The sequence below is a fragment of the Balaenoptera borealis genome, assembly GCF_965194805.1.
Source record: "Balaenoptera borealis genome assembly, chromosome: 3".
Lineage (NCBI taxonomy): Eukaryota > Metazoa > Chordata > Mammalia > Artiodactyla > Balaenopteridae > Balaenoptera > Balaenoptera borealis.
The window spans coordinates 157,446,764-157,459,382 of record NC_138866.1 but is presented as its reverse complement, the minus strand read 5'-3'; the positions used below and the strand labels follow the sequence as shown (position 1 = coordinate 157,459,382).

General features: G+C 41.5%; 1 long non-coding RNA gene across 7 annotated transcripts in view; it reads right to left on the bottom strand.

The window, feature by feature from the left end:
- The window catches only part of LOC309625957, a 50,967-nt gene that overhangs the window by 15,088 nt on the left and 23,260 nt on the right, over positions 1-12,619 (bottom strand). The window lies entirely within an intron of this gene.

Sequence of the window (12,619 nt, the reverse complement as noted above, 5' to 3'; positions counted from 1 at the left end):
TTCCTTTCAAATGCCCTTCTGCTTGTTTCCTTGTGGTCATTCAGTCCAGCTAAGAAAATCAGAGGCCACAGAAATAGGTGAATAAATAAAGACAACTCAGTGTACCCACGTTTGCGTGGGCATTGCTTTCACATTCCATTTTCCCGCTTGTTGTAGGTGATTTCTCTGACGGGGCTGTTTTCTTAGCTGGCTATGATTGCTTCCATGTGTCACATTTGCAGGGCCACGGTGCCCAGAAATGTGGTCAAACATTCTTGATGTTTCTGTGAAGCTGTTTATGGGCGAAGTTAACATTTAAATCAGTGGACCTTGAGTAGTGCAGGTGCCCCCCCGCCTTGTGTGGTGGGCCTTGTCCAATCAGTTGAAGGCCTGGATAGAACAATGACTGAGCTCCCTGGACCAAGAGGGAATTGTCCAGCAGATGGTCTTTGAGCTCCAGCTGCAACTCTGCTCTTGTCTCCAGCCCTCTGGCCTCCCCCATCCTGAGGGAGATTTACCAAGTCTCCACAATAACATGAGCCAATTTCTTAAAATAAATCTCTTTCTATATATATATTAAAAAAAAGATATCAGTATATCCTGTTGGTTCTCTTTCTCTGGAGCACGCTGGCCTTCTCACAAACATTTAACACGTTTATGAAGACAGGACAGGGGTGGTACTTCATGGGCTGGGAGGGGCAGGAATGACAAGCACAGAATGAGTGTCGCGCTCGGAGCTCTGCGATGTCATGGGAGGGGCAGAGGACTTCATCCCAGCTGACCAGGCTTAGTGTCCACTCCCCTGTTCACCACCTGGGTGAGCTTGGGAGGCTTGAGTAACAGACTGTGAAATGGCATGAACCAGCTTCTGAAGTGCTACAGTACAAACGGCTGGACAGAAACACAATTATGAGGATAATTAGGAAAAAAATCTGCCAGGCTTTGTTTTTTTTTGTTTTGTTTTATTTTTTGAATTTTAGAATTTTATTTATTTATTTATACAGTTGGTTCTTATTAGTTACCCATTTTATGCATATTAGTGTATATATGTCAATCCCAATCTCCCAATTCATCACAGCACCACAGTCCACCCCCTGCCACTTTCCCACCTTGGTGTCCATACGTTTGTTCTCTACATCGGTGTCTCTATTTCTTCCCTGCAAACCGGTTCATCTGTACCATTTCTCTAGGTTCCACATATATGCATTAATATACGATATTTGTTTTTCTCTTTCTGACTTACTTCACTCTGTATGACAGTCTCTACATCCATCCACATCTCTACAAATGACCCAATTTCGTTCCTTTTAATGGCTGAGTAATATTCCATAGTATATATGTACCACATCTTCTTTATCCATTCGTCTGTCTATGGGCATTTAGGTTGCTTCCATGACCTGGCTATTGTAAATATTGCTGCAATGAACATTGGGGTGCATGTGTCTTTTTGAATTACGGTTTTCTCTGAGTATATACCCAGTAGTGGGATTGCTGGTCATATGGTAATTCTATTTTTAGTTTTTTAAGGAACCTCCATACTGTTCTCCATAGTGGCTGTATCAATTTACATTCCCACCAACAGTGCAAGACAGTTCCCTTTTCTCCACACCGTCTCCAGCATTTGTTGTTTGTAGATTTTCTGATGATGCCCATTCTAACTGGCGTGAGGTGATGCCTCATTGTAGTTTTGATTTGCATTTCTCTAATAATTAGTGATGTTGAGCAGCTTCTCATGTGCTTCTTGGACATCTGTATGTCTTCTTTGGAGAAATGTCTATATAGGTCTTCTGCCCATTTTTTGATTGGGTTGTGTGTTTTTTTAACATTGAGCTGCAGAGCTGTTTACATATTTCGGAGATTAATCCTTTGTCCGTTGATTTGTTTGCAAATATTTTCTCCCAATCTGAGGGTTGTCTTTTCATCTTGTTTGTAGTTTCCCTTGCTTTGCAAAAGCTTTTAAGTTTCATTAGGTCCCGTTAGTTTATTTTCGTTTTTATTTCCATTACTCTAGGAGGTGGATCAAAAAAGATCTTGCTGTGATTTATGTCAAAGAGTGTTCTTCCTATGTTTTCCTCTAAGAGTTTTATAGTGTCCATTCTTACATTTAGGTCTCTAATCCATTTTGAGTTTATTTTTGTGTGTGGTGTTACGGAGTGTTCTACTTTCATTCTTTTACATGGAGCTGTCCAGTTTTCCCTGCATCGTGTTTTCATTGTGTTTTCATTGTCATTTGTCTCTAGGTATTTTTTGATTTCCTCTGTGATTTCTTCAGTGATCTCTTGGTTATTTAGTAACGTATTGTTTAGCCTCCACGTGTTTGTGTTTTTTATGGTTTTTTCCCTGTAATTGATCTCTAACCTCATAGCCTTGTGGTCAGAAAAGATGCTTGATATGATTTCAATTTTCTTAAATTTACTGAGGCTTGATTTGTGACCCAAGATGTGATCTATCCTGGAGAATGTTCCATGCGCACTTGAGAAGAAAGTGTAATCTGCTGTTTTTGGATAGAATGTCCTATAAATATCAAGTCTATCTGGTCTGTTGTGTCATATAAAGCTTCTGTTTCCTTATTTATTTTCATTTTGGATGATCTGTCCATTGGTGTAAGTGAGGTGTTAAAGTCCCCCACTATTACTGTGTTACTGTCGATTTCCTCTTTTATAGCTGTTAGCATTTGCCTTATGTATTGCGGTGCTCCTATGTTGGGTGCATATGTATTTATAATTGTTATATCTTCCTCTTGGATTGATCCCTTGATCATTATGTAGTGTCCTTCCTTGTCTCTTGTAACATTCTTTATTTTAAAGTCTATTTTATCTGATATGAGTATTGCTACTCCAGCTTTCTTTTGATTTCCATTTGCATGGAATATCTTTTTCCATCCCCTCACTTTCAGTCTTTATGTGTCCCTAGGTCTGAAGTGGGTCTCTTGTAGACAGCATATATATGGGTCTTGTTTTTGTATCCATTCAGCAAGCCTGTGTCTTTTGGTTGGAGCATTTAATCCATTCACGTTTAAGGTCATTATCGAAATGTATGTTCCTATGACCATTTTCTTAATTGTTTTGGGTTTGTTTTTGTAGGTCCTTTTCTTCTCTTGTGTTTCCCACTTAGAGAAGTTCCTTTAGCATTTGTTGTAGAGCTGGTTTGGTGGTGCTGAATTCTCTTAGCTTTTGCTTGTCTGTAAAGCTTTTGATTTCTCCATCAAATCTAAATGAGATCCTTGCCGGGTAGAGTAATCTTGGTTGTAGGTTCTTCCCTTTCATCACTTTAAGTATATCATGCCACTCCCTTCTGGCTTGTAGAGTTTCTGCTGAGAAATCAGCTGTTAACCTTATGGGAGTTCCCTTGTATGTTATTTGTCGTTTTTCCCTTGCTGCTTTCAATAATTTTTCTTTGTCTTTAATTTTTGCCACTTTGATTACTATGTGTCTCGGCGTGTTTCTCCTTGGGTTTATTCTGTATGGGACTCTCTGCGCTTCTTGGACTTGGGTGGCTATTTCCTTTCCCATGTTAGGGAAGTTTTCGACTATAATCTCTTCAAATATTTTCTCTGGTCCTTTCTCTCTCTCTTCTCCTTCTGGGACCCCTATAGTGCGAATGTTGTTGCGTTTAATGTTGTCCCAGAGATCTCTTAGGCTGTCTTCATTTCTTTTCATTCTTTTTTCTTTAGTCTGTTCCGCAGCAGTGAATTCCACCATTCTGTCTTCCAGGTCACTTATCCGTTCTTCTGCCTCAGTTATTCTGCTATTGATTCCTTCTAGTGTAGTTTTCATTTCAGTTATTGTATTGTTCATCTCTGTTTGTTTGATCTTTAATTCTTCTAGGTCTTTGTTAAACATTTCTTGCATCTTCTCAATCTTTGCCTCCATTGTTTTTCCGAGGTCCTGGATCATCTTCACTATCATTATTCTGAATTCTTTTTCTGGAAGGTTGCCTATCTCCACTTCATTTAGTTGTTTTTCTGGGGTTTTTTCTTGTTCCTTCATCTGGTACATAGCCCTCTGCCTTTTCATCTTGTCTATCTTTCTGTAACTGTGGTTTTTGGTCCACAGGCTGCAGGATTGTAGTTTTTCTTGCTTCTGCTGTCTGCCCTCTGGTGGTTGAGGCTATCTAAGAGGCTTGATGGGAGGCTCTGGTGGTGGGTAGAGCTGACTCTGGAGAAGTTTTTATAAATTTTATTTGTTTATTTTTTGGCTGCACTGCACAGCATGAGGGATCTTATTTCCCTGACCAGGGTTTGAACCCATGCTCCCTGCAGTGGAAGCATGGATCCCTAACCACTGGAATGCCAGGGAATTCCCTGGGAGAAGTTTTTAAATAAAAATCTTTCATGAGTGAATATTTGGATAGTCATCATAGGGTCTTGATGTATGTTAAGAGATTAACATTATTAACTCAACACAAAAAGTAAAACCAAATAAAAAATGAGAAAAGCACCTAAATAGACATTTCTCCAAAGAAGATATACAAATGGCCAATGAGGCCATGAAGAGATGCTCAACATCACTAATCCTTAGGGGAATGCAAATCAAAACCACAATAAGATACCATTTACACACATTAGAATGGCTACTACAAAAAACAAAAACAAAAAACAGAAGATAACAAGTGTTGTGAGGTTGTGGAGATTGGAACCATCATGCTCTGCTGGTGGGAATGTAAAATGGTACAGCCCCTGTGAAAAACAGAACGACAGCTTCTCAAAAAATTAAATATAGAATTACTATATGATCCAGGAATCCCACTTCTGGATATTTACCCAAAACAATGGAATGCAGAGATGCAAACAGATATTTGCACACTCATGTTCATAGCCACATTACTCACAATAGCTAAAACATGGAAGCAACCCAAGTGTCCATTAATAGATGAATATACCAGCAAAATTGGGTATAAACACACAATGGAATATTATTCAGTCTTAAAAAAGAAGGAAATTCTGACACATGTTACAACATAGATGAACCTTAAAGACATTATGTTAAGAGAAATAAGCCAGTCACAAAGACAAATACTGTATGATTCCACTTACATGAGGTCTTTAGAGGAGTCAAGTAATAGAGACAGAAAGTAGGATGGTGGGGGCCAGGGTCTGGGGGAGGGGGGAACAGGGAGTTGATAATTAATGCAGACAGATTTTCAATTTGGGAAGATGAGAAAGTTCTGGAGATGGATGGTGGTGATGTTTGTACAACAGTGTGAATGTACTTAATGCCACTGAATGTACACTTAAAAATGATTAAAATGGTAACTTTTATGTTATGTATATTTTACCAAATAATAAACAGAGATTACCATTATTTCTTTCAATGTTAGCATTCTTGTCCTGATGTTGTATTTTTTTTAGACTATGCCAACATCATACTTTCAGTTCCTGAAAGCAATTTCTTCATAAATTAACTACACAAGATGATTTCCCAATTTGTTAGATAATCATCTCTGCTAATAATACAACTATCGTTGGGTACACTTTCCAGGAAGTCTAAAAATCCTAGATTGAAGTTGCATTTTCATGGTCACTGAAAAATAATTGCCTTGGTGAAAGTTTCAAGGAGGAGCCATTGAGCATTTAGCCCTACATGACCTTAGGGATTCAAACCATGAGCCTCAGGTGCTACGTTGCTCATGTGATCCTAGACCTGAGGGCAGAGGCTCTGTAATTCACTCCTGTGTGCCCCGGATGTGGCCCTTGGTAGTGTAAAATCAGTTCTTGGTGAATAAACTATTGAATGTCCTTTGGAGGTCAATTCTGGGTGGATGAGTCTTGAAGACACATTAAAGTCATTCTTTCAGATTCATACTGAATCCACGTGAAGCTAAGTTCTGCACATTGGGACCTGGCGACAGGTCCTCTGGCAGCTCCGCCCTCCAGGCTCCAGGGCCCCCTCACCTGCAGGGGCTGCTCTCAAACACCAAGCGGTCCCATGCGACACCACGTGACCTGTATGAGAACCTAGGGGTCCGTGTGTTTGCTCTGACAGCGCCCGCCCCTGGGTCCCTGGGAAAATGCCCGAGGCACTCGCTGTGGACGCCACCCAGGGCTGGACGCCGTCCCCGCCCCCGACTTAGCAAACGCTGTGTGTGCCGTCTTCACAACAGGAAGAGGCCTCCGAGGGCCTGTCTCTGTCCCACTGGTGGGAATTGCACGATGCACCTTTACAGTCCTTTGTCCTGGAGGCTGTAATTGGGTGAACCCCGGGTTCTAGAGCTCCAGAAACCTCATCACGTTGCAAGTGCAGGGATGTCTGTGAGGCTTATCATCCATCCTCTGCCAGGCCTGCGACTTATCAGGGTGTCCAGAGACCCTGCCGTCAGCCGCTTACAGGTCCTGCTGGCCGTGCTGTCATCAGTGAGGTGGACAGTGTGATGCTGCCTGGAACGCCCAGGGCAGGGAGACCCACGGTCAGACCCGTGAGGTCCACGGGGCAGGGCCTGTCACCACACTGCCCTGGATGTGCTGTGAGCTCCTTGATCAGACGCAACGCTCTGGAGCATCACGATATGGACGACACATCCTGGGAGCCCGAAGACGGTAGTTTCGGCAGAAGCTTTGCATGCCGGGAAGGCTTGCTTAGTCCATATCCCCGCTGAGTGTCTGTTCCAGCAAGAACACAGGGCTGTCTCTCCCAGGAGGGAAGTGGTCCAATGTAACCAGCCTCCCCCGGGCAGTGGTGCCATATCGGGGACTCAGTGTTGGTCTCTGCTGCTGGCTGATTGGGTGCTCGGCAGTGGCCGTAGCCAGGCCAGCCTTGGGGAGGGAAGTCCATCCCTGCCACCTCGGCCACTGTGCTCAGGAGCCCACTGGCCAAAGACGAGGGTGGCTTTGAAAGAGGCTGGCTGGTACCCACAGACCAAGGAATCCTACCCACTTGAGAATTAAAATCCTCCTCTGCTGAGGTCACCCTTTGGTGGGTGTTCACGTGGGACACAAACATCTTTACATTTTTGCCCCTTCAGTGAAGTCCACCCATCCGCCTCTCCCCAGATTTCCTTGTCACGCATTCTTGGATCATGTTTCTTCCTTTTCTTCTAGATCACACATTAAAGTAACAGTTTACTCGTGCACTGTTGGTGGGAATGTAAACTGGTGTAGCCACTGTGGAAACAGGATGGAGGTTCCTCAAAAAGCTAAAAATAGAACTACCATATGACCCAGGAATTCCAATCTTGCGTATATATCCAAAAAACCCCAAAACACTAATTCAAAAAGATACATGCACCCTAGTGTTCATAGCAGCATTATTTACAATTGCCAAGATATGGAAGCAGCCTAAGTGTCCATCAACAGATGACTGGATAAAGAAGATGTAATATATATATTATATACATACACAATGGAATATTAGCCATAAACAAGAATGAAATTTTGCCATTTGCAATAATGTGGATGAACTTGGAGGGCATTATGCTAAGTGAAATAAGTCAGGCAGAGGAAGACAAATATTGCATGATATCACTTATATGTGGAATATAAGAAATACAACAAACTAGCGAATGTAACAAAACAGAAGCAGCCTCACAGATATAGAGAACAAACTAGTGGTTACAAGTGGGGAGAGGGAAAGGGGGAGGGATAACATAGGGGTGGGGGAGTGGGAGGCACAAACTATTGGGTGTAAGATAGGCTACAGGGATGTATTGTACAGCATGGGGAATATAGCTAATATTTTATAATAACTCTAATTGGAGTATGATCTTTAAAAATTGTGAATCACTATATTGTACACATGTGACTTACATAATATTGTATAGCAACTATACTTCAATTAAAAAGAAGTGGCTTAATACAGAATTCTCTTAAGTCTAAGTTTATGATTTGTTAGGGCAGCACCCCAGATTTGTACTTACAGAGAGTGCTCACGTAGGTGAGGTTTTGTGTTCATGGGTATGAAAAACGTTCTGCCCGGAAGGGAGGAAAATGTGGATTATAAGACAAAACTGTTGGGGCAAAATGTGTAAGAAAGCTGCAAATTGTCATTAAGGAAACGAAACATTATACTTAAGGAGGGAAAGTCAGGAAAAACAAACGACTCCGTTCTCCTAGAACCAGGAGATTGGAAATGAAATCCTGGAAGCAAAGGAAGGAGACAAATCTCAGCATCACAGGTCATAACCTGACTGGCGGATGCCTTCTGTCCCTTGGAGGTGGCAGTAACAGGCAGCATCAGGAGAGGCCGGCAAATACAACCTCACTTTATCCTAATGTGCTCCGCGCCCGCACGCGGAGGTTCTATTTGTAAGGCGAGAGCTGCGTGGCCTCCGGGAAGTCGCTGGAGCCGCTCTGTCCCTCCATTTCTCTCCTCGCCCTAAACGCCCCCAAGGCCAGCTTCCTCCGATTTCCCTCAACGCTGTTAGCAGGTTCTCAGGCCTCTCGAGCAGATGGCTATACTTTTTGTGCAGTAAACACAGCGTCCGCAGTTGCGATCTAACTTGGCAAGGAGTTAGTCTGACTCTATTGCTGCTCATAATCACTCTGGGCCCCGCGGTTAGACACACGAGGTCTTAGAAGGTTCTCAGGTATGACCTCGAATGATCTCATGGTCAAAAACACTGGCCAAGTGGTCACTTTTCAATTTTCCTTCATGGATAATAGGTGCCATGGCATTATCCTCCAACGTGAGGCTGGTACCATTCTGGTGCCATTCTGTTAGAGAGACAATGGTCCCTCTTTTAAAATCTTCCAACGAGAATATCTTCTTTTTTTTTTTTTATAATTTTCTGCCGATTCCATGTCATTTTTGTTTATGTTTACATTTATTTATTTATTTATTTATTTATTTATTTATTTATTTATTTTTGGCTGTGTTGGGTCTTCGTTTCTGTGCGAGGGCTTTCTCTAGTTGCGGCAAGCGGGGGCCACTCTTCATCGCGGTGCGCGGGCCTCTCACTATCGCGGCCTCTCTTGTTGCGGAGCACAGGCTCCAGACGCGCAGGCTCAGTAATTGTGGCTCACGGGCCCAGCTGCTCCGCGGCATGTGGGATCTTCCCAGACCAGGGCTCGAACCCGTGTCCCCTGCATTGGCAGGCAGATTCTCAACCACTGTGCCACCAGGGAAGCCCAAGAATATCTTCTTTTTAATCATCACGCCCTCATGCTCGGAGTCCGGGCTGTGGGGCTGACCTTCATCCTTTGTGAGGCGTGATTGTGCTGGGGGTGTGAGGTGGGGACATGACTTTGTAATGACACCCAGCCAAGAGACATAGCACGACTCAAGGGTGAGGATTCAGTTGGAACACACATACTCTGAAGACTGGTATTGGGTGACTTGGGGGCAAAGGGACAAAATGATCAAGGTGAAGGCTGGGAACAGGGCAGCTGGCCATTTGCTGCGGGCGGTCTTGTAAAACGAGCCCGCCTAAGCCCAGGCCTGTCAAGGGATGACTCTGCTCTCATCAGCCCGAAGAAATAAAGGTCCCATGAGTTCTTCCTCCCTGTGGGAGAATTTGAAAGTTCCCGGGTGAAGGAAGGAAAAGATAGACCTTGCTGACTGATGAAACAACAGAAAGTATTATCATAGCGCAGCCGGGAGAAGGAACGTCCAGCTGAAACTGTAGGCACAGGTGAATTATACATTTTTTTCAGAGGATGCAAAAAAATCAGAAACCTATCTGCATAGGTTTGCAAAAGCCTGCCATATTTTCTAAAAATTGTTCCATCATAAAATAGAACATAGGTACAACAAACACACAAAATGAATATATGGACTAATGAATTACCCTAAGGCAGGTCTTTCATAGAGAAAGAGACCTTGGCCGTTATACCCGAGATGCCCCGCCCATTTGCTGTGGCCCAATTATCCTAGGACGGCTCCCTCCTTCCTCCACAAGTAGCCAACATTGTAAAGAGATGTCTTCTTTTATCGACTGTTTGATGACCCACTGGGTCCACCTGGGAGGATCAATGCTTGATTCCTTCCTACATTTCCTAGTTCTCAGGACAATGAATTGATTCTCTATCATCCTCCACAGATGAGCAATTGGTTGTGACTTAATATCATTTGAACTCATGAACTTCACCATATTTGAGGGTTTCCTCATTTGAATTATCATCCTTTCTGAAGCTACAATTGTCCTGTCCTTATCCACTGGGAGCCTCTTCACATGGGCTCTTGAGTAATTTTGATTCATCCCTCAATCACTGATAGCTTCCTCAGCATCAGGGATGTTCAGCCGTCCACAGTTTCCCCAGGCCTGGCACTGGACGCTTCTCCAAAGCCCTAGTTTCTCAGTAGGAGTACTGTTTCATGTCACCTATTCTCTGGCTCATCTGCATTTCCTTTCATCCACATCCAGGTACAGGATATGGAATTTGACTTGTACTCACTTATTCCACCCCACACTGCATGCACAGCAGTCTCTGAATAACAAAGAAGGGATTTGTGTCTATCTGCTCATCTAGTATCTCCTGTGATGTACTAGTGCCTTTCATACAACAGAAACTTGCATTGTCACATTGAGTTTTGGCTGAAGATAACAGGAAACTCCAATAAGAGAGAGTTGATTCACCAATGGACAGATCATCCAAAATGAAAATAAATAAGGAAACACAGGTTTTAAATGATACATTAAACAAGATGGACTTAATTGATATTTATAGGACATTCCATCCAAAAACAACAGAATACACTTTCTTCTCAAGTGCTCATGGAACATTCTCCAGGATAGATCATATCTTGGGTCACAAATCAAGCCTTGGTAAATTTAAGAAAATTAAAATCGTATCAAGTATCTTTTCCAACCACAACGCTATGAGACTAGATATCAATTACAGGAAAAAAACTGTAAAAAATACAAACACATGGAGGCTAAACAATACACTACTAAATAACCAAGAGATCACTGAAGAAATCAAAGAGGAAATCAAAAAATACCTAGAGACAAACGACAATGAAAACACGACAACCCAAAAACTATGGGATGCAGCAAAAGCAGTTCTAAGAAGGAAGTTTACAGCAATACAATCCTACCTCAAGAAACAAGAAACATCTCAAATAAACAACCTAACCTTACAACTAAAGCAATTAGGTAAAGAAGAACAAAAAACCCCCAAAGTTAGCAGAAAGAAAGAAATCATAAAGATCAGATCAGAAATAAATGAAAAAGAAATGAAGGAAACAATAGCAAAGATCAATAAAACTAAAAGCTGGTTCTTTGAGAAGATAAACAAAATTGATAAACCATTAGCCAGACTCATCAAGAAAAAAAGGGAGAAGACTCAAATCAATAGAATTAGAAATGAAAAAGGAGAAGTCACAACAGACACCGCAGAAATACAAAGGATCATGAGAGATTACTACAAGCAACTATATGCCAATAAAATGGACAACCTAGAAGAAATGGACAAATTCTTAGAAAAGTACAACCTTCTGAGACTGAACCAGGAAGAAATAGAAAATATAAACAGACCAATCACAAGCACTGAAATTGAAACTGTGATTAAAAATCTTCCAACAAACAAAAGTCCAGGACCAGATGGCTTCACAGGCGAATTCTATCAAACATTTAGAGAAGAGTTAACATCTATCCTTCTCAAACTATTCCAAAATATAGCAGAGGGAGGAATACTCCCAAACTCATTCTACGAGGCCACCATCACCCTCATACCAAAACCAGACAAACATGTCACAAAAAAAGAAAACTACAGGCCAATATCACTGATGAACACAGATGCAAAAATCCTCAACAAAATACTAGCAAACAGAATCCAACAGCACATTAAAAGGAACATACATCATGGTCAAGTGGGGTTTATCCCAGGAATTCAAGGATTCTTCAATATACGCAAATCAACCAATGTGATAAACCATAATAACAAACTGAAGAATAAAAACCATATGATCATCTCAGTAGATGCAGAAAAAGCTTTTGACAAAATTCAACATCAATTTATGATAAAAACTCTCCAGAAAGTGGGTATAGAGGGAACTTACCTCAACATAATAAAGACCATATATGACAAACCCACAGCCAACATTGTTATCAATGGTGAAAAACTGAAGCCATTTCCAATAAGATCAGGAACAAGACAAGGTTGCCCACTCTCACTGCTATTATTCAACTTAGTTTTGGAAGTTTTAGCCACAGCAATCAGAGATGAAAAAGAAATAAAAGGAATCCAAATCAGAAAAGAAGAAGTAAAACTGTCACTATTTGCAGCTGACATGATATTATACATAAAGAATCCTAAAGATACTACCAGAAAACTACTAGAGCTAATCAATGAATTTGGTAAAGTAGCAGGATAAAAAATTAATGCACAGAAATCTCTTGCATTCCTATACACTAATGATGAAAAATCTGAAAGAGAAATTAAGAAAACACTCCCATTTACCACTGCAACAAAAGAATAAAATACCTAGGAATAAACCTACCTAAGGAGACAAAAGACCTGTATGCAAAAAACTATAAGACACTGATGAAAGAAATTAAAGATGATACAAACAGATGGAGAGATATACCATGCTCTTGGATTGGAAGAACCAACATTGTGAAAATGACTCTACTACCCAAAGCAACGTAGAGATTCAATGCAATCCCTATCAAACTACCAATGGCATTTTCCACAGAACTAGAACAAAAATTTCACAATTGGTATGGAAACACAAAAGACCACGAATAGCCAAAGCAATCTTGAGAA